At 38.6% G+C, this 20807-nt stretch overlaps 1 long non-coding RNA gene across 1 annotated transcript; it reads left to right on the plus strand.

Annotated features, from left to right (window-relative positions):
- Nucleotides 1-397: 397 nt before the first annotated feature.
- Nucleotides 398-20800, plus strand: LOC307175030. The gene is made up of 6 exons (XR_013824232.1): nucleotides 398-753; nucleotides 9765-9898; nucleotides 11610-11699; nucleotides 15122-15219; nucleotides 15344-15451; nucleotides 20059-20800. It is a non-coding gene; the product is annotated as an uncharacterized lncRNA (long non-coding RNA).
- Nucleotides 20801-20807: the final 7 nt, after the last annotated feature.

Below are 20807 nucleotides of genomic sequence, written 5' to 3' on the forward strand. Positions count from 1 at the left end.
GAGTAACACCATCTGCATCCAATAAGCTTTGGAAATTGCACATCTTCACCTGTCCTCTCCGGGGAGGGGCGGGATCAAACTAAGGGCGGGAGGCGGGGCGGCCTGAGGGCTTGGGGCTGGGAGGAGAAAAAGAGTAAAGCTGGGAGTGAGCGGCATAGTATAGCCAGCGTCACCGTTTCACGGCGACTGTCTCCCTCTCTACGGCTGTGGCGACCAGCGAGGCTAGAGTACCACTTAAAAAGCCGCGCTGATGTGCCACGGGTACGGCCTCCTTTGCGCCCTTGGATTGGTCCCACCAACCCAGCCTGCGCCCTCTCATTGGTGGGTGGCGCTGTCAGGTGGTCCCGAGCTCTGCCCTAGGGCTTGCTGGGAGTTGAAGCAGGAGGTGATTTCCTGGTTCCCGAGCCCTCGGGCCCCGCGACTGGTGTTTTTTCCTCGGCGCGGCTGAGAGCCTGTGAGTTCCCCTCTGGGCCTCCCAGCTTATTTTAGTTAAGGAGTCCTCGAGGCCTAGCGTGCTGGTTACCAGAGCTTCTAGAAGCGGCTTGCCGGCTCCTGGCATTTTCCGGGCCAGACTGGTTCTGAGGACGCGTCAGGGAGACCGTTGGACCCAGGTCTAGCGTTGCCTTCGTTCGGCCAGCGCCCGGGAGCTCGACTCCAGATTCCCTGGGGCTGGAGAAGCCGTTGTTTCGTCCGTCGGGGCCAGAGGTGCAGATGACTAAGGGGTTGTTTTTCGTCCAGAATTCTACAGTTTGTGTAAGAGAAGCAGGGCAAGTTTGTCCGCTGTTTTTATCAATCAGGGGCGGCCCGTGACCGGTCACAGTGGGATAGTGGAAGATGTCAAAGAGGGATAAGTCCTTTGTGGGCTCACAAACTATTGGGAAGATGAACACACCAGGCACTCTTTCCTTCACAGTTTCTTTGTCTTCTTATAGTGTCCTTACGAGGGGTCTCCTGATTTGGCCTTATGGGGGATTTGCTTCACCTGGGATCTAGGACCTGTATCTCTAGAATTACAGAAATGGTAACACTCTGGCTCCTTACCCTCCACTTGTTCTCCTTATCTTAAGCCCGTGTAGGATGTCTGATTATCTGTCTCACTGCTTGCTTTGTTAATGACTTTCCCTACTTGATTTGGACCCAGTGGGCAACTGTCTCATTGATGTCTTCATTATCCATTTCGTGCTGTAGACACAGAGCCTGCAGCCTAAGATTTAAGAAATATGGAATCTGAAACAAACGAACAAAAACTTGACTCTGAAATATGAAAAGAAACTGTAAAATAAAAATTGAAATGTTTGGCCATATCCAAAATATAACATGTCAGTGAGTCAAATGCCACTTTTATATGTAAATTACATGTTGTTTCCCAAAGAACGCATGCCTACAAAGGTCTTAAAATAGTCCTTACCTAGATTTCTTCAACTTCTTGTCCTTCTCCATACCTACTGGCTCAGAATCTGCTTTCTCCTCTCCAGTATGCTGGGGTGAGTCACAAAAACTGTGCAGACTTGGGTTTGCTATATATTCTTGCTCTGAACTCCATCTCAACCCTCCCTGATGCCTGGTCATGCTTTGCTTCATCTCTTATTTATGCTCTATCATATTTCCCATGGTAGATGTTCCAGGCTTCTCTTGTTTAAGAAGTGCTTTATAATTTACATGTTTATTATCTTACTTAATCATTTAACAACCCTCTGAGAAAAGTCTCAAGTTTGGTGGCCAGCCCAAGGTAACACATCTGAGACTTGAACTCTGTCTCATGACGCCACGTTTAAGATTCTAGCCCAAGCACCTCTCTTACCCTTTCCTTTCCCAGCTTCTTAAGCATTGAATCCTTCATATACTCAGCAGGTAACTGCCTTTAATTGAGTAAGAAAAGCAACTCCCTCACTTTTTTTTAACATCTTTATTGGGGTATAATTGCTTTACAATGGTGTGTTAGTTTCTGCTTTATAACAAAGTGAATCAGTTGTACATATACATATGTTCCCATATCTCTTCCCTCTTGCATCTCCCACCCTCCCTATCCCACCCCTCCAGGCGGTCACAAAGCACCGAGCTGATATCCCTGTGCCATGCGGCTGCTTCCCACTAGCTACCTACCTTAGGTTTGGTAGTGTGTATATGTCCATGCCTCTCTCTCGCTTTGTCACAGCTCACCCTTCCCCCTCCCCATATCCTCAAGTCCATTCTCTAGTAGGTCTGTGTCTTTATTCCTGTCTTACCCCTAGGTTCTTCATGACATTTTTTTTTCTTAAATTCCATGTATATGTGTTAGCATACGGTATTTGTCTTTCTCTTTCTGACTTACTTCACTCTGTATGACAGACTCTAGGTCTATCCACCTCATTACAAATAGCTCAATTTCGTTTCTTTTTATGGCTGAGTAATATTCCATTTCCCTCACTTTTTACTAAAAAAAATCTATGATTCATCACATCTCGTTTCAGACCTCTCCTGACTGCTTTTCTTCTCTTCCAAGTTTAACCCCACAGGACTTTTGCTCTTGATTCCAACCTTTCCTGCCTTCTCAAAACCTTGCTATTCCTACATTTTCAGTCAGTCCTTTACTAGCGTGTTCTTCTACCAAATCCTCCCTTGACTAGGCTGCCTGTCAACTTACTGACCTTTGTGACTCTCACCACTACATTTCAGAAGAGTAATCTCACTTTCTGCTTTCATCATGGTCTTCTCATTATCACCATCGCCACCCATTTTTTTCCTCCCCCAAATAAACTAACTCCTCTTTCCTGTTGAGACTTCTCTTGTGGATCACAAGTGACCATGTCACTGGCCTTTTCTCACTACAGTCTCTTTAGTATTCACCATTGTTATGTACTTCTTCGTCCTTAAAACTTGCTTTCCCCCTTGCCTTCTGAAATACTCTCCTGGCCTTCTTGTCTCCTGGACTGCTTCTCATGTTCTCCTTCCTCACTAGTTCCCCTTCCTCCACTTTACCTTTTCTTCTTATACAGATGATCCTCAGATTCACACTTTTCAGTACTGACCTCTCTCCTGAGCTTTGGTCACAGCCATCTGTTATAAACCTGTGCTCAAATGTTGCCCCATCACCTTAAGCCCTGCATAGCTTAAACTTCATTGAGCTTCTTTATTCACCAAACTGTGCTCTTTGAATTTTCCTATTTTATTCTCTCAAGGATATCATCCTTCTCCCTTCCCTCCAGCTTGAAACCTTATAGTGCTCTTGGCCTCCTTTCTCTTTTTCCATATCCAGGCAGATACCTTTTCCATCCCTACTGCCAATACCTTACTGTGTAGAATTTTCTGATGCTAAGGACATTATCACCCTTACTTCAAGTATTAGACTAGTCTCTGAATTATTCCTACCCTCCACTTTTACTCAGTTGAATTTATACAGTTTTTCCAAATTAACTGTAAAAATATGATACAAATCAGTCTTCATTCTAAAAGCTTCAGTAGCTCCCAATCCCCATAGGATAAAATCTGGATTCCTTAATAGGTCCATAAAACTTGCCTTTTCGTTTACCTAAACATTGCCAAGAACACTTCTTGGCCTTATCCAATTTTGTCTTCAGAATTCTTCCACCTTTATTATTTAAACACACCTTCTCTTTTTCTTTTTTTTTAAATTAATTTTTATTGGAGTATAGTTGCTTTACAGTGTTGTGTTAGTTTCTACTGTACAGCAAAGTGAATCAGCTATACTTATACGTATATCCCCTCTTTTTCGGCTTTCCCGTTTAGGTCACCACAGAGCATCGAGTAGAGTTCCGTGTGCTATACAGTAGGTTCTCATTAGTTATCTATTTTATACATAGTATCATTAGTGTATGTATGTCAATCCCAATCTCCCAATTCCTCCCTCTTCTTTTTTTTAATTGACTTTTTTTTTATTGAAGTATAGTTGTTTTACAACGTTGTGTTAACTTCTGCTGTAGAGCAAAGTGATTCAGTTATACATGTATATACATTCTTTTCCATTATGGTTTATCACAGGATATTGAATATAGTTCCCTGTGTTATACAGTAGGACCTTGTTGTTTATCCATTCTATATATAATAGCTTACATCTGCTAACCTCAGCCTCCCACTCCATCCCTCCCCAACCTATCCTCCCCCTTGGCAACCACAAGTCTGTTCTTTATGTCTGTGAGTCTGTTTGTGTTTCGTAGATAGGTTTCATTTGTGTCATATTTTAGATTACACATATAAGTGATATCATGGTATTTGTCTTCTCTCTCTGACTTACTTCGCTTAGTATGATAATCTCTAGTTCCATTCATGTTGCTGCAAATGGCATTATTTCATTCTTTTTTATGGCTGAGTAGTATTCCATTGTATTATATATATGTACTGCATCTTCTTTATCCATTCATCTGTCAGTGGACATTTAGGTTGTTTCCACGCTTGGTTATTGTGAATAGTGCTGCTGTGAACATAGGGGTGCGTGTATCTTTTTGCATTATAGTTTTGTCTGGATATATGCCCAGGAGTAGGATTACTGGATCATATGGTAATTCTATTTTTAGTTTTTTGAGGAACCTCCATTCTGTTTTTCTATAATGGCTGCACCAACTTACATTTCCACCAACAATATAAGAGCGTTCTCTTTTCTCCACACCCTCTTCAACATTTGTTATTTGTAGACTTTTTAACAGTGGCCATTCTGACCAGTGTGAGGTGGTACCTCATTGTAATTTTGATTTGCATTTCTCTAATAATTAGCAGTGTTGAATATCTTTTCATGTGCCTATTGGCCATTTGTATTTCTTCTTTGGAGAAATGTTTATTTAGGTCTTCTGCCCATCTTTTGTTTGGGTTGTTTGGTTTTTTCTGTTGTTGAGTTGTATGAGCTGTTTGTATACTTTGGAAATTACAGAGATTTGGAAATCTCTTGTCTGTTGCATCATTTGCAAATATTTTCTCCCATTCCGTAGGTTGTTTTTTCATTTTGTTGATGGTTTCCTTTGCTGTGCAGAACCTTATAAGTTTGACTAGGTCTCATTTGTTTATTTTTGTTTTTATTTCTATTGCCTTGGGAGACTGACCTAAGAAAACGTTGGTATGATTTATGTCGGAGAATATTTTGCCTATGATCTCTTCTAGGCGTTTTAAGGTTTCATATCTTATTTTTAAGTCTTTAAGCCATTTTGAGTTTATTTTTGTATATGGTGTGAGTATGTTCTAACTTCATTGATTTTCATGCGGCTGTCCAACTTTCCCAACACCACTTGCTGAAGAGACTTTTTTCCATTGTGTATTCTTGCCTCCTTTGTTGAAGATTAATTGACTGTAGTTGTGTAGGTTTATTTCTGAGCTCTCTATTCTGTTCCATTGATCCATATGTCTGTTTTTGTGCCAGTACCATGCTGTTTTGATTATTGTAGCTTTGTAGTATGGTCTGAAGTCTGGGAGGGTTATGCCTCCAGCTTTGTTCTTTTTCCTTAGGATTGCTTTGGCAATTCTGGGTCTTTTGTGGTTCCACATAAATTTTAGGATTATTCTAGTTCTGTGAAAAATGTCATGGGTAATTTGATAGGGATTGCATTAAATCTGTAGACTGCTTTGGCTAGTATGGCCGTTTTAACAATATTAATTCTTCCCATCCAAGAGCATGGGATATCTTTCCATTTCTTTGAATCATCTTTCAGTTTCCTGTATTAGTATTTTATGGTTCTCAGCATATAAGTCTTTCACTTCCTTAGTCAGGTTTATTCCTAAGTATTTAAATTTTTTTTTTGGTGCCATTTTAAAAGGTATTGTTTTTTTACATTCCCTTTCTGATATTTCATTGTTAGTGTAAAGAAATGCAACCAATTTCTGAAACATACCCTTCCTTCTATGTTATGCTGCTTCACACTACTTCTGTGAAACTTTCCCTGTTATTTCAGAGCTCCAGATTTGACTCCAATAGCTCTTCTGCCTGTACTTTTCACTACTACATTCTGGTATTAAACGTTTTTATTTATTATGCATGTATTGATATATGTATATATGTATAATATATATACACATACACACATACATTCTTTGTTTATTAAGATGAAAAACCCTTGGCAACCAATCCTTTGCCTACACAGTAGACATCTAATAGACTTATTAGTGATGAGGCAAATAAATGATCTCATATTCCCTGGTGGTGCAGTGGTTGAGAATCTGCCTGCCAATGCAGGGGACACGGGTTCGAGCCCTGGTCTGGGAAGATCCCACATGCCGCGGAGCAGCTGGGCCCATGAGCTGCAATTACTGAGCCTGCGCGTCTGGAGCCTGTGCTCCACAGAGAACAAGAGAGGCAGCGATAGTGAGAGTCCTGCGCACGGTGATGAAGAATGGCCCCCACTTGCCACAACTAGAGAAAGCCTTCACACAGAAACGAAAACCCAACACAGCCATAAATAAATTAATTAAAAAAAAAAAAAGTAGAACAAATGGGATGACCTGCAACCAAGAGTTCTGTGGATAATGCAGACCATAAGTGATATGGGGTGATATTAAGGGAGAGGATTATTTAAGGATTCTACTTTCCCAGCATTAGTTAGTGTTTTGTTCCATGCTCACATACTGCTTCATCTTTCTGAGGACCTCAGGCAGAAAATAGTTACAGGGAAGTGCAGAGTCATGGGATCAGAGGAACAGGACTGATGTAAGTGACCAGGTCCATCAAGGTGTCTAAGGAGTTTCAGCCCACTCCTGTAGCCCAAGAAAGACAAGAAGACTAGAAAGGGAAGATGACCCATCAGGAAACCAGGCAGGTCTGGATTAGACAGTATGCCTGATCATCACCACCAGCCATGGAGTGAATGTATAGAAAGTAACCAGAGAGCCATGTCAGACTTATCTTTCAACATTATAGCTATTTCTGTCAACTCACCATCCTTCCTCCTTCCTTATTTCAGAGCAAGGACAGTCATTTCTCCTAAGATCTGTGTTCTGAAGCCCAGTCTCACCTGCCTCCTCCTTCTCCTCTCTCTTCATACTTTCTTTTTTTAATTAAATTTAATTTTCTAGCTTCATTGAGGTATATTTGACATATAATATTGTATAAGTTTGTGTCAAACTTATTCAAACTTACCAAATCAAACTTGTTGATTTGATACATTTATGTATTACAGAATGATTACCAACATAGCCAACGCCTGCATCATACCACATAATTACCATTTCCTTTTTGTGGTGAGAACATTTGAGATCCACTCTCTTAGCAACTTTCAAGTATACAACACACTATTGTTAACTGTAATCACCATGCTGTACATTAGATCCCCAGAACTTATTCCTCTTATAACTGGAAGTTTGTACATTTGATCACCATCTCCTATTTTCCCCTGCCACCTACCCCTAGTAACTACCATTCTAGTCTGTTTCTATGAGTTTGGCTTTTTCAGATTCCACATGTAATTGATATCATACTTTCTGGTGGATTTTCTTTCAGCTCATACCCATGCTTCACTCTCTTCTTCTACCCTACAACCTGTCTTGAGCTCCTGATTTTGCTCTGCCTCTTAAAAAGAATAGTCTACACTTGTTTCTCTAATTCTTCTCCTCACATTTTACTCCTAAACAGAGTACAGTCTGGCTTTTCCTCTCACCATTGCCTGAAATTGCTGTTGCCAAAGCCTCTGATAACTTCCCACTTGCTGTATCCAGTGGATGCTTTTCAGTTATTATCTATAGAATTTGCTATAGCTTTTGACATTGACAATTTCTTCTTGAAACTTTCCCTTGTTCGGTTGCTATAACACTCTTCTTGATCTTCTCTCCTCTTCCTGCCCCTCTGATCACTCCTTTTCTTTCTCCCTGCGGTGTACTTCTTCCTCAATGTGGCTTTTAAACGTTGTTATTTCCCAGGGCCCTTTAGCCCCCCTCCACCCTTTAAAAAACAAAAAAAGTTTCATCCTCCCTTGGTTGTTGTGGGATTGGAGGTGAAAGCACCAGCCCACAGCAGGGAGCAGCTCCCTCCCTGCTCTTCCTGCTTTACTTCAAATTCTTATCATACTTTGTTTGGATTACGAATGTGTCCCTATTTCCAATCCATTCGCTATAATCCTGTTAGAGATCTTTCTGAAACTACATTTTGATCATGATCTTCAGTGGCTATTCTGTACCTTCATTTGTTCATCAAATATCATTTAAGCACCTGGAATATGTTTTCCCCAAATGCCTTCGTGGCTTGCTCTCCACTAGAATAATCAGTTCTGTGAAGGGAGGGACTTTGGACTCTGTACCAGGATTTATCATTGTGTAGAACAAGCAAAAATCCCTGCTGTCATGCAGATTATCTTCTAGTAGGGGCTTGACTCTACCTCTGCCAGCCCAGCCAAGTTCATTTCTCGCACTGCCCCACCCTGACCTCAGCATGCACCCTGAGCTTCTGCCTCTTTTATGATTGTACAAGCTACTTGCTCTGCTTAGGACACCCTGCTCATTCTCCTTGCCTAGTTAATTCCTACCCATTAGTCAAAGCTCAGTTTTCAGACGTCAGCTTCTCAAGGAATCCTTCATTGATCAAGTCTTTATTACGTGCTGCTCTATGTGCTACCCTTGGTACTCTGTGATGACCTCTAGTAAGTCTTTAACATTCTGCATTTAAATTTTATACTTGCTTGTCTGTTTCTGCCCTCACTGCACCCCACCCCTCCCACACTAAGAACAAGGAACAGTGTTTTATTTCTGCATTCCCAACATTGGGCACATGTCTCAGACATAGTATGGTTTAATAAATGTTCCATACGTGAATAAATGGCCTAGATTCATGTTTAATTTCTAAGAAACTGATCATAATGATAGGATAGATGACTGGAGAAATTTATTGTTTATTTCAGTAGGTCATTTTTGCCTTCTGATTTTTTTTTTTCCAAGAGCCTGAGTCTTTAGTGCCATCTAGTGGAAGTAGCTGCAATAAAAAGCTATGCTACTGGTAAAGCTTGGACAGTGCACGCTGTTCTATCTTGTTTATTTTGAACAGAGCCATAGAAGGTAGAACTTGGTCTCATTGCATTATTGGCGCTTTGATTTACATCTAGAAATTCACTGTACCCTGAGATGATTCTAATTGTGAGATCTAGCAAGTATAAATACTCCCTTATAATGGATATTTTCTGATAAATGGGAAACTCCTCAACTTTGAGGTGTACGATGCAATGGCTAGAATGATCTGAGCTTTGAGGCTCTCCTTGTGTAACTGCTTTTAGGTCAGACTGGAAGTAAACAAGAACTAAGTTCCATTATTACTTAACTACCTACCTTTTCAGAAAAAAAATTTTTCGCTGTCTTATCCAAGATCTTCTGGCTCTTCTCACTTGACTCCTAATCATCTGACCAAATTCTCTGCCATGACCCCAGACATTCTATAGTTGTTATAGTCAGGAAGCTGCACCCAATCTTAATTGGTTTGGCATAAATATTAACTATTCTTAGACTATTTATACATTATTGCACACTCTATTCATATCTTTGTGTAAATTCCTTTGCTATATTATGTACTAAAATTCACTAACCTTTTAAAACGCATCTGATACATTATATTAATGTGGATAAATACTTTGTGATCATATCTCATAAATTTATCTTCTATATAAAATATACATGATTAAATTAAATCAGTAATAATATAAAGAAAATGGCATATTTGGAGATTGGTGATGATTCTCGTGATTCAAATTAGAGCAGCAGTTGTGGAGTGCTCATTCTGTTATATTAGAGAATGGATCATAAAAGTCATGCTTTGCACCCTTTATAATGTTGCATTATAATTTAACATATGCTATTTTTTTTCCTTTAAGGATTCTTTTGTGATTTATATTTAATGAACGTGTCAACTTCCAAGATTAACCATGAAAATTTTGATATGGAAGAGACCGTTTGTTTGGAATATGTTTGCCCTAGATATCTTCATGGCTTATTCTTTACCAAAATGGTAAGTCTTTGAGGGCAAGGACTATTGTCTATTAAATTCTATGTCTATCCACAGTATCTAGATGCATGCCTGTCCCATAGTTGGAGCCCAATAATTATTTATTGAATGGATGTATGAGAAGATTGAGGCATGGCTAGGTAAAGACATTGGCTTAAGGTCACACAAGACGTTAGTGGTAGAACTGGGCAAGAATCCATGTTTTCTGACTCCTGTTTTGTTGAGTGATTCAATACAACACCTTGTCTCTAATCGGTGCTGCTTTTAAACCAGGCCCCTGGGTCCCCTGCCCTGGGTCCTTTGCTTTGAAAGGGACCAAGATATTCTAAGAGTACGTCTCCCCACTACTCTCCACTCCGCCCCACTGCCCATTGACACACACACATTCCAGAAGATACTCTAGCTACCAGGGATTCTTGAAATTCCCTGACAGATAGCTGGAAGCCCACTTCCAGGGCCTGTGCTGGCTCTTCTTCGGTTATAGACAGGATAAGTGTGCCCACACCTCGGCCTCAGGAGTGGTAAAGGCCAGCTCTTGTGGGTGGTGGAGCTTGATCAAGTTTGTTGGGATAGCCACACAAATGTGTGTGAGGCCCCTCTGTTGGGTGGAAGGAGAAGAACAGATCATGGGCTGTTTGCGTCTGTTTCTCCTCTTGCTCATGGTCCCTCAAATGTTAGGGGCAGGCCTACCTCCATAATGAATCTGGTTCTCCCCACATATTAAATGTCATTTAAACCAGCACTAAGTGAATACCTGTATTGTGCCAGACGCTGCACTAGGCATTTTCAAATGTATTTTCTCATTTATGTTTTACCCTTAGGAAGACTCAGAAGTGACTTGCCTAAGGACCCACAGCTGACTAGGTGCAGAGCTAAATGCATAGCAGTATCTTCAGGAAGAGTTCAATGCTCTATACTTAACAAGACACACACACGCATGTGTATGTAATGTGATTATATATATAATTATATATTTTACATATATATTATTTAAAAATGTATATGTATCATATATATGCACGTGTATGTACTTGTCTGGGGGTGTATGTGTGTTACATACATACATATATGCATTGTATGTATATAGACTTTTTTTCATTGATAAAATAATGTTTGATAAAAACAGGTGAACAATTAAGAAAGCGTAAGTAAATAGTAAATCTCCCATGCCATGCCTTGAGTCAGAGATGACCAATTAACTTTTCTGTTGTTGCTGTTGTTAAAGATACTCATATATTTTAAAACTTACCACCAACAATTTTTGAACTTTTTTTATCTGGGCAACTTTAGATATAAGCTGTGTACAAGTGGAGAGAAAAGTATAACACAGCCCCAAGTAACCATCATTCAGCTTCATCAGTTAATGGCATTCTGTCATTCTTACATATTTCTCCAACTTTTATTATCATTTTTCTTTGTTGGAGTATTTTAAATCAAATCCCAGGTAATCATGTCATTTTATTAAATTAAGATACTTATTTGAAAAGATTTAGATATAAAGATGGAAAAATTTTGACTTTTCATGTAGACTTTTTAGTTTTAAAAATGCCATATACAGTTAAATACCAATTTTATATATTTTTAAATTTCTTCCTTTATTTCAAAGAGGACTCAGATGGGAGTTAGACATTTAATAATGATTTTTGTAAGTATAAATAAAGCTTACATGATATGTGTGCATTCTGCTTTATGTCATGCTCTTTTTTCTTTGCAGGATTCTGTGGGACTGCCCTTTTATTTTGTTATAATTGGTCCACTTTCTGGTTTTTTCCTTTCCCTTCATTTGGAAGAGCTGTTAGAAATGGTAAGCAAATAAATGCTTTTTTTCCCTCATTTCTGTGAGTGATAGAACTTGAAAATGATGAATATGAAAAGGCAGACTGATTTAACATAGTGCCTTTTCTAATTCAAATGACAGCTAACTTTTCTGAGCTAAAGTGCACCGCATCTTGGTAATAGCATGTAGAGCATGAGTAGATTATAATGTTTCATGGCATACAGAGAGGTCTGTACATTAGTTCCAGGAATGTCGCTAGGAAATATAAATAAATAATGTTTCTAGTTGCAAGGAAATATAAATAATCCCCACTGAGGCAAAGCCTAGTTATTTATTTCCATAATAACAAAAACTACTTTTTTTTTAAGTACCTATTTTCTAGGTAGCATTTAAATCTGCTGTGCATTTTAATAAATTCTACATTTTCTTGCACAGTGTACAGGACTTGAAAGTTTTTCTCCCATTATGAATGAGGAGTACACCTAATATTAATGAGGTATTTTCAGGAAACTCTGGTGTGATAAATTCCTTCTATTCTTCAGTGTTCCGTGCCTCTTTTTAGACAGAGTCCCATAAGAGAAAGTCTTTGGAGTGATACTGTCTGGAGGGCTGGACTGGGGAGGGGACTCTCTGGCAAGATGCTCCTGAATATCTATGTGAGAGGAGCTGAGAGCCAGCAATCTGGGTGGAAAGAAGATTCAAAGGGTTGTTTGGAAGCTGCAGTTGCAGAGCAAAACACTTTTTCTTTATATATGTATCCAGTGTGGCTTGGTGCTGCCACTGCTTTAGACTTAACGCTATCCAGTATGGGAGCCACTCACTATAAGTGGCTTTTGAGCACTTGAAATGTTGTTAATATGAATTAGAAGTGGTGTATGTGTAAAATACGTGCTGGTTTTCAAAGATTTATTATGAAAAAAATGTAAAATATCTCATTTAATAATATTTTATCTTGATTGCACATTAACATGTTATATAATATATATTTTAAATATAGACTATTTTTTAGAGTAGTTTTAGATTCACAGAAAAATTGAGCAAAAAATGTGGAGAGTTCTCTATGTCCCCCCCACCACCAGCCTCCCTCACCATCAACACCGTGCACTAGGGAGTTACACTTGTTATAACTGATTAGTTATAATCGATACAAATTATCACCCAAAGTCCATATTTACATTAGGGTTTACTCTTGGTGTTGTACATTCTATAGGTTTTGACAAATGTATAATGATATGTATCCACTATTATAGTATCATACAGAATAGTTTCACTGTGCTTCACTTGTTTACCTCTTCTCCCCAAACCACTGACAACTTTTGTCTATAGTCTTGCCCTTTCCAGAAAGTCATACAGTGAGTAGCCTTTTCAGATTGGCTTCTTTCACTTAATAATATTCATTTAAGATTCTTCCATGTCTTCATGGCTTGATAGCTCGTTTCTTTTTAGCACCGAATAACATTCCAGTGTATGAAATGTACTATAGTTCATTTATCTAAAAGTGATAATATTTTAATTAAAATCCATTAAATAAAATCTGTTATTAAATTTATTTTCACTTGTTTCTTTTTCACTTTTTAAATCTGCCTTCTAAAATAAAATTACATAGACTGCTCACATTAAATTTCTACTGGACAGCACTGCTCTAGACTGTGGTAAAACAGTGTTACTGGTAGAGTTTTTCTTCAATACAACATTCTCATTCAAACACCTACGTTTCTCTGCCTCCTAGGAAGAGCATTCTCCTTCTTCAGCACTTGCCTTGATTAGGTCCTTCTGTTGCCCCCAAACTACTTGGGATCGCAATGCTCCTCCCCTAACCCCTCCCAACAGGGACTTATGTTATTTAATTCATTTTGTCAGGACCAGATGATAATTGACTTATTAGGTCTTTTACCACCATACTAGGTTCTCTGGAGCATATAAATACGGGGTCTATGGCCAAGTGGCTTACAATAAAAAAACATTTTCTTAGAAGAACTGAAATAGAACATTAGGAGTTAACAACTTTTTTGTTAGAAATCTTAGGGTTTATCTTACTTTAATTTATATAAGTGATTCATATGATAATATTGTTTCTAAAAACTAATTGAAATAGGAGTTTATAATCTGATTTATTCCTCTTTTGTGTTCTCAGTGGTAGTGACATTGCCTGTAAGTGGGCATTTTTTTCATTCTTGGGGTATAAAAAAATCTTACTCTTTAATGTATAAAGAGAGAGAGAGAAAGAGGGACCAGATATATAGTATATCTGTATATTAAAATTTCCTGAGGGAGGCAACTAGAAAATAAATGTCTGAAAATGTGCCTTAGGGGGTTGGTCACAAAAAACAGTTTGAGACACACTGGTTTACTGGACTAGGTATTCCTAGAGTATGCATAACAGAATGTTTTTATAACCAGTTAATCTCCAAAGTTTCCAAAGAGTGGAGAGGAGGAAAAAATAGAGGAAAGATAACTGAAAGATGTACATTTATAGATTGGGGGAAAAGGAGCATCTCAAGAATGTTAGAATTCTCTACCACTAATTGATTATTAACATTTTGCCAAATTAATTAGTTCATTCATTCATTCTCTCTTCCCCTACCCCAACCCATATTATCTAGGTGAACAGAATATAGACACTCATTGCACTACATTGCACTATTTTCTCAAGTGTTTTCTAGGTGTGAACATTTTTGAAATAAAAGTTGGGGTTAAATGCTATCATCTCCACATCCTATCTCTGTCACTCCTGTGCCTCCCCATCTTCCTTCACACACAGCCTTTCCCTGGATAACTCCCAGAAGTCTTCTAAGGTTTAACTTCCTCCAGGAAGCCCTCCCTGACTACTCAGCACCACTTAAGCCTAGGTTAAGAGTCCTGCATTTATTCCCTTTGTTGTGATTGTCCTTATTATTGCCCTTGCCATGTATTATTATACCTGTGCATTAAACTTAATCTGTCTTCATTGCACTGTGAGTTCCTTAAAGGCAAGGATTATGACTTATTTTATTCATCTCTTTGTCCTCTGTGGTTATTATGGGGCCTCACACAATATTTATTAAATAAAGCAACAGTTAATTTTTCTATGAGATGCATACTTGTTTTATATAATTCCATTTAAAAGGAAAAACAACAAGAAATAAAATCTTGATGCATTATTTATCTTGTAAAGCTTTACTGCTGATAACAGTATAATTTCAGGTTAGATTTTTATAAATATTAAATATAGCTCCCAGATCCCCATTATTACCCCTGTAAAACTCTTGGTGAAATGTCCCTGACAATCCCAGGAGAAATTGGTTTGTTATTTCTCTCAGCTTCAACAGAACTGTCTTTCTGCCTCTGTATTATAGCATTCCGGGGGTGGGGTGGGGTGGGGAGATACCAAGATAGGAAGTTTGGAGTTTGGTGAGAGACTTATGAGTGATATTAAGCATTTTTCCTGACATTTGTATCATTTTTTATAGTTTACAGTACACTTACTCCTCACAAAAGCCCTGTGAAGTAGACATTATTAACTCCTTTTTAAGGATGCTGCTAATAAAAGCCAGAATGTGTTATGAAGGTAAGAGAGTCTCTTTTTTTATTTTCTTGACTTTAGGCATTTCCCCCAAATCTGGGGTCCACTAATTTTAGATCTACGGCACCTTACCAAATTCTGCACTTCTCTTTTGTATAATATTGTGTAGGTACAACCCAAGCTGCAACTTCACTCTTCAGCAGCAGGAACTACTCTCTAATGAATGATGTACTCCAGATTGAAAATTCCTCAAGTGAAATGCTTGAGATTAAGTAAGGTCAGTTGTTTGTTTTTCTAACTTGTCAAATCTTTTGGTATATAATTCTATATATTTACCCAAGATGAAGGCTATGATTGCAGCTGTGTGTGCAGTGGACAGAGGCTGGAAAGGGCATGCACAGACATAGTAATCATTATTAGGGTGGTGGATTTAGGAGTAATTTTTTCTCTATAAGTTAAAAATTATATATAATTTTTAGAGTAGGTACGTACCCAAGTTATTTTGCACATTAATTAAGGGAAGCTAATAGCCACCCATTTCGAATCTTATTAGATTCTTAGCTAATTTAACTCACTCGTTGAGCAGCCATTTTCCCTCTGTCTTTCCATCTCCCATCAAGAAATCTCCCTCCCTCTCCTCTCAATAACATGCATAGTACTCTGCCAGAATCATTGGATCAAACCACAGCATCATGCCACATTGACCCGGAAAGACTTGTTCCTCTATTTCTTAACTCTGTTGTTCCTCTGTTGCAAATCAGGCCTAATGAATTCTTGCTTTTCTCCTCCTGAAGCAAATTACTTTGTTCAGAAGAAGTCAGTCTTAAATTCTACCATGCCTCAAAGGGGTGGTTCTTGGATCAAAAATCAAAAATTAAAATGAAACTGGAGGCAAGAGGATTAGTTTAGAGGCTGGGCAGTTGTTCACGTAAGAGAAGATGCTGAATTAGGCAGCAACAATAAGGATGAAGAGGAGTAGATAGATTATAGAGGCATTTGGGGAGTATAATTGACAAGAATTGATGACCAATTAATAAGGATGTGTTAGGGATCAGAGATGACTCTGAGACCTCTAGCTTGGATGACTTAAGTAGATACTGCAACTCACAAAAATGAGTTTGTTTTGGATATGTTTAGAATGAAATAACTTCAGATGGAGGTACTCAGTCAGTAGTTGGAACATGTCTGTATCAAGAGAAGGTGATGAAAACTGGAGATAAAAATTTGAGAATTATCAGATTTTTTTGGTAACTACCAAAAATGTATGTGATCTTTCAGTTAAAATGACCCTCTTCCTTTGGTGTAAATTACATCTGCTCCATAATATATGTTTGAGACATCTTTACTATTTTCATACTGTTAATGGTAGGATTCTAGACCATCATTTGCCCAGAGAGCAATTGAGTATCTGAAGCAGAGAGGAAAGTCAAAGGGAAGGAATTGATCATTTAGTGAAGTCAGAAGCTATCTGTGCTCTGGGAATAAGAGACTGTGGGTGGTCTTCAAATGACAAGAGAACTTAGAGATCCACTTTCATGGCCCTTTCTGGCAGTCTAACTCCAGAGGGTTTTTTGTTTGTTTGTTTGTTTTGTTTTTGTTTTTAAATCACAGCTTGGGTCCTAATACAAACCTGAGCAGAGTCCTGTAGGCCCTTCTTTCCACCCCTGGCAGGGAGCTGGCTCAGTGTGGCCACACCCGTGTGAAAGCTCTTAAACAAAGTTGGTCACCCTTTGTGCTGCCATTTCAACTGACCAATAGTCCAATGACATTTATACATACTGAGGATTGCCTGACCCTCCCTACAATGGCTGATAGATAGGTAATGTGATTATTCTTTTTCCTTGACTGAGCAGGCTGTACCTCTGGAGGGCCCTGGAAGCCCTTGACAGGAGAATGACCTAGTACAAGCTTCTGAGCTTTGGAGGATACCCTTTCTAACAAAGCCATTTCCTCAGGGGTCTTCCATAGCATCATAGTTGCCTGCTCTTTCTTTTCCTACAAATATATAGAGCATTAGTGTGCAGAAATGTCACTCTGTACTGTAATGGGAGTTGGGTGACTACTCTCTACTTGAATGCTTGGCCCTGATGAGTCCAGTGCAGCTATGCCCAGCCTAAGCATTCTACTTTAACAACAGCTCAGAGGATTGCTCTGCTCCTTCAAATCTGCTTGGAAGTTTGTTCCCCAAATAAGCCCTCTTTTTTTCTTAATTCAAAAAATTTAAAAAAAATTTAATACAATTTTTAAAGGTTACTTTGCATTTACAGTTATTGCAAAATATTGGCTACATTCCTCATGTACAATACATCCTTGAGCCTATCTTATACCCAGTTGTTTGTACCTCCCACTTCCCCACCCCTATATTGCCCCTCCCCACTCCCCACTGGTACCCACTAGTTTGTTCTCTATATCTGTAAGTCTGCTGCTTTTTATGATATATTCACTAGTTTGTTGTATTTTTTAGATTCCATATATAAGTGATAGTATTTGTCTTTCTCCAACTTATTTCACTTAGCATAATGTCCTCTAAGTCCATCCATGTTGCTGCATAGGCAAAATTTTATTCTTTTTTATGACTGAGTAGCATTCTATTGTATATATATACACCACATCTTCTTTACCCAGTCATCCATTGATGGACATTTAGGTTACTTCCATATCTTGGCAATTATAAATAATGCTGCTGTGAACATTGGGGTGCATGTATCTTTTCAAATTAGTGTTTTTGTTTTTTTTGGGTACATACCCAGGAGTGGAATTGCCGGGGTAGTTCTATTTTTAGTTTTTTTCAGAAACCTCCATACTGTTTTCCACAGTGGCTGCACCAATTTACCTTCCCACCAACAGTGTACACGGGTTGCCTTTTCTCCACATCTTCTCCAACGTTTGTTATTTGTGTTCTTTTTGTTGATAGCCACCCTGACAGGTGTGAGGTGATATCACATTGTGGTTTTGACTTGCATTTCCCTGATGATTAGCGATGTTGAGCATCTTTTCATGTGCTTGTTGGTCGTCTGCATTTCCTTTTTGGAAGAATGTCTATTTAGTTCTTCTGACCATTTTTTCAATTGAAATATAGTTGATTTACAATGTTTTGTTAGTTTCTGCTGTACAGAAAAGTGATTCAGTTATACATACGTATACATGTTCTTTTTCATATTCTTTTCACTGATGGTTTATTACAGGATATTGAATATAGTACCTTGTGCTATACAGTAAGACCTTGTTTATCTATTTTATATATAGCAGTTCGTATCTGCTAATCCCAAACTCCTAATTTATCCCTCTCCCCCCATCTCCCTTTCCCCTTTGGTAACCATAAGTTTGTTTTCTATGTGAGTCTGCTATTGTTTCGTAAATAAGTTCATTTGTGTCATGTTTTAGATTCCATGTATGAGTGATATCATATGGTATCTGTCTTTCTCTTTCTGACTTACTTCACTTAGTATGATAATCTCTAGGTCCATCCATGTTGCTGCAAATTCTTCTGCGCATTTTTTAATTGGGTTTGTGTTTTGATGTTGAGTCATATAAGCTGTTTATATATGTTTAATATTAATCCCTTATTGGTCATATCATTTGCAAATATTTTCTCCCATTCAGTAGGTTGGCTTCATTTTGTTGATGGTTTCCTTTGATGTGCAAAAAGTTCCCTGGTGGCGCAGTGGTTGAGAGTCCGCCTGCCAATGCAGGGGACACAGGTTCGTGCCCCGGTCCAGGAAGATCCCACATGCCGCGGAGCGGCTGGGCCCGTGGGCCACGGTCGCTGAGCCTGTGCGTCTGGAGCCTGTGCTCTGCAACGGGAGAGGCCACAACAGTGAGAGGCCCGTGTACCACAAAAAAAGGAAAAAAAAAAAACTTTTTAGTTTAATTAGGTTCCATTTGTTTATTTTTGCTTTTGTTTCGTTTACATTAGGAAATGGATCCAAAATGATATTGCTGTGATTTATGTCAAAGAGTGTTCTGCCTCTGTTTCCCTCTAGGAGCTTTATAATATTTGGTAGTACATTTAGGTCTTTAATCCATTTTGAGTTTATTTTTGTATGTGGTGTCAAATAAGCCCTCTTATATTTACATTCTGTAGCGCTAGAGTTAGTGTCCCTTTTGCATGACTTTGTTTTGTTTGTGTCCCTTTTGCATGACTTTGACCAACACAGAGATGTTTCACTCTACAAGGACTGCGAAAAGGATTTTAGTGAGAAGGATAGAAAAAAGAAAAAAGCTGTTTTCTATCCTCAGAGCCCCAGGACAGAAAAGATTGTAGTCTACATCTAGCCCAAAGACAGCCTTAGTTCTCAGCAATTTAGTTTAGTCACATGGAGCCAAACTGCCCTGTCACTCAATTCTACTTGTTTGAAGATTGGACCCACACTGGTTTTATTTTTCATCTTTTCACGCTCTGTGGTCTTTTGTGACATTTAAAATAGTAACCTGTGGTTTGCGGAGGCCATTAGCCAATTCAGTTCCCTTAACAGCATCCACCTGCTGAGCCATTGTGCTCTAGTCTTCAAGTGTCCTCTGACCTGGTTTGAAGCAGTAGCTCTTTGGACAAGGCTTTATCTTGTGTCCCAACTGTTCAAATATTAAACATCTATTCTTGGTCAAATAGGGAGAAAAAAAATAAGTTGGTCACATCTTTCCTATTATGGTTGCCTTGATATTCAGTTGCCCTTCCCAACCCATATTTAATACTTAATAATAGCTAATTTTATTAGTTACTTCTTCTGTGCCAGTGTTACGGACTGAACTGTGTTCCCCCACATTCATATGTTGAAGTCCTACCCCCAGTACCTCAGAATGTGACTGTATTTGGAGATAGGGCCTTTAAAGAGGTGATTAAGGTTAAATGGAGTAATATGGGTGGCCCTTAATCTGATATTACAGGTGTCCTTATAAGAAGAGGAACAGACGCCAAGGATGCATGTACACAGAGAAGAGACCATGTAAGGACACATTGAAAAGGTGGCCATCTGCAGGCCAAGAAAAGAGGCCTTAGGAGGAACCAAACCTGCTGACACTTTGATCTTGGATTTCTAGCACCTAGAACTATGAGAAAATAAATTTCTGTTGTCTGAGCCACCCACCGCCATCTCCAGGGACTAGCTGGGTGAATATATTTGCAAGTAACTATTCTTTTTCCTTTCCTATATATACTGGTTAAAATTGTAGGTCTCACAGGTTATCAAAAGTTCAGAAACAGATATAAGTATACATATAAGAACATGCAATATAGTAAAATATTTAAAAAGTCAGTAGGGGTAAGGATGAGTTAATTAAGAAATAGTATTGGAGAATCACTTGAAAAAACAACATTTAACTCCCTTACCTCACAGATTATACAAAAAATTAACTTCAGATGGAATAAAGATTTAAATGTTGAAAAAGAAACATGGAAATACTAAAATATAAAGATTAATATTTTAATGTAATCCAGGGTACAGAAGCCATGTTTAAACATATGTAAACATAAGTACTAAAAGAAGAACCTTTTAAAAATGGAAAAAATTGATAGATTTGATTGCATAAAAAGTGTGGTTGGTCCTGGCAGAGTGGACAGGACCATTTGTGGTCCAGTGCTCAACATTTGTGAATTCAAGGAAGAACTTATAATAATTAAACATGTTCTTTCCAGG

Source organism: Stenella coeruleoalba (genome assembly GCF_951394435.1).
Source record: "Stenella coeruleoalba genome assembly, chromosome: 1".
Taxonomy (NCBI): domain Eukaryota; kingdom Metazoa; phylum Chordata; class Mammalia; order Artiodactyla; family Delphinidae; genus Stenella; species Stenella coeruleoalba.